The sequence below is a fragment of the Nerophis ophidion genome, linkage group LG29 (genome assembly GCF_033978795.1).
Source record: "Nerophis ophidion isolate RoL-2023_Sa linkage group LG29, RoL_Noph_v1.0, whole genome shotgun sequence".
NCBI classification, from domain to species: Eukaryota; Metazoa; Chordata; class Actinopteri; order Syngnathiformes; family Syngnathidae; genus Nerophis; species Nerophis ophidion.
Genome location: NC_084639.1, coordinates 15,064,623 through 15,067,122, shown reverse-complemented (window position 1 = coordinate 15,067,122; position 2,500 = coordinate 15,064,623). Strand labels below are relative to the sequence as shown.

At 37.5% G+C, this 2,500-nt stretch overlaps 1 protein-coding gene across 5 annotated transcripts in view; it reads right to left on the bottom strand.

Moving 5' to 3' along the window:
• nfkb1 (nuclear factor of kappa light polypeptide gene enhancer in B-cells 1) overlaps positions 1-2,500 on the bottom strand; it is a 68,579-nt gene that overhangs the window by 47,071 nt on the left and 19,008 nt on the right. The gene's annotated exons all lie outside the window — the stretch shown is intronic.

Genomic DNA, 2,500 nt, shown 5'->3' with positions numbered 1-2,500 from the left:
CTGTATTCATTCAATACATAGGATTTCAGCAGGATCTACCCCAGTCTGCTGACATGCAAGCAGAGTAGTAGATTTTTTTTTTAAAAGCTTTTAAAATTGTAAAGGACAATGTTTTATCAACTGATTGCAATAATGTAAATTTGTTTTAACTATTAAACGAACCAAAAATATGACTTATTTTATCTTTGGGAAAATATTGGACACAGTGTGTTGTCAAGCTTATGAGATGCGATGCAAGTGTAAGCCACTGTGACACTATTGTCTAATGATAATGTCAATGAGGGATTTTTAATCACTGCTATGCTGAAATCATAACTAATATTGTTACTGTTGTTGATAATATTCATTTTTGTTTCACTACTTTTGGTTTGTTCTGCGTTGTGTTTGTGTCTCCTCAATTGCTCTGTTTATTGCAGTTCTGAGTGTTGCTGGGTCAGGTTTGGTTTTGTAATTGGATTGCATTGTTATGGTATTGCTGTGTAGTGGATTGTTGGATTGATAAAACATAAATAAATGAATAAAAAATTGATTTTTTTTAAAATGAGAATCGATTCTGAATCGCACAACGTATTGGATTCGATTCGTATTTGAATCGATTTTTTCTCCACACCCCTAATACACACACACACACACACACACACACACACACACACACACACACACACTATGTATATGTTTCAAGCATTCTTCATGCTCTAGCGGGTGACTTTTCAAATGATGCTACAAATTAGCAGCGCTGCTACTTTTTGTAACAACGCTTTTGCCGCATACTTGTTCGACATATTCCCGCTTGAAGCCAAACCACTGCCAGACGATGAACAGGTGCTGTTTTTCTTGGGAATTAATTCTTCCTTCATTTGTTGTTACCAGATTCGCACCTTCTTTCTCTCGTATTACCACTCGCAACGCACGGTTAGCATCACAGCTAATGTTACACATGTAGTTACCACTCTTCTCGAGGAGGGGGTGTGACGTTGCACACTGTATGTAAGAAGGTGCGCTTGTTTATGTCTCTGTGAGGAGAGACAAAATAGAGTAAGAAGAACCTGTAGTGTAATGCCCACAGCTAAAAGCAACTGTGTGAGAATGTATACTTGAATATCACAATATAGTAATTTCCTATATCGCACAGAGACAAACCCGCGATATATCGAGTATATCGATATATCGCCCAGCCCTTTAAGAGACACAAAAAAAAGTATTCTAGGATGTGAAATACGTGGCCGCCATAAAAATACATGCAAGGGAGCACCCTTTGAGAAAAACTGACAGGAAAAAAAAAAGGGGGAAATTGCTATCTGACACACAAACACCTCCAAAAAATGTTGAAAATCAAGACTACATTTCTCACAAATGGGTGAAATTCTACACTATATTTTACCTTTAGATTTATTCTCATCTACCAACCTCTTTTGGCCGTCATTTTAAATTGTCTTTATGACTCTTATATGTCCCATTAACTGTAGCCGAGAATATTTAGTTTTTCAGTAGATAATTTACTAATATTTTTATCATTGAAAATTCCATGTAAAATTCTATAACATGCATGCAAAGAACTCTGAAAACGTTTCCCATTTGGCAACTCTATACGGTAGCAACGCCCCACTGGGTAATTTTCTTCCGCTGTTGTGACCTCTGTTTACACCCGTTACGTCCAAAATATACCTTCTTGCTGGCTATTAATAAATACTCTAGAACTACAACTGGTTCGGATCTAACAATGTTCGGATTCTCATCATCCAAATAGAATTAGCAGCAAAATGGACATTTGTCAACATTGTGGATCGGGGACAGTGTTGGGACTAGTAGTCTAACTTTATTTTTTATATTCAGAAACTCAGTTACTGTTACTACATGATGCGTTACTGCGTTATTTTACGTTATTTTTTTTATATAGTATCATCTAAAAACTGAGAAGATCTGCGTGTGTTTTATTGGAAAGGTGCGGTGTCGTCCTTCTGAATCTTCCTGTGTCACTAGAGGCGCACTATGTGTGTGTGTGTGTGTGTGTATGTGTGTGTGTATTTACTAACAACAAGACATCATGGCGGAGCCGGAGACGAGTTTCTTAACATGGAGATATTTTCACTACTTCTCTTTGGTCGAGCACAAAGAAAAGAACATTTTAGTTAAACGTAAGTTGTGTCTTGGATCGAAGATCCCATCTACTGCCCAAACCAGTGGTTTTCTGAAGTGTTCCTGAGCCCATGTGGTGATATCCTTTACATACTGATGTCGCTTTTTGATGCAGTACTGCCTGAGGGATCAAATTTCCGTAATATCATCGCTTATGTGCAGTAATTTCTACAGATTCTCATAACCTTTTGATGATATTACGGACCATATATGGTGAAATCCCTAAGTTCCTGGTTGAGAAATGTTGTTCTTAAACTGTTCCGACAATTTGCCAACACATTTGTTTAAAAAGTGGTGACCCTTGCCCTGTCCTTGTTTGTGAATGACTGCTTTTATAACCAATCATGGCACCCACCTGTTCCCA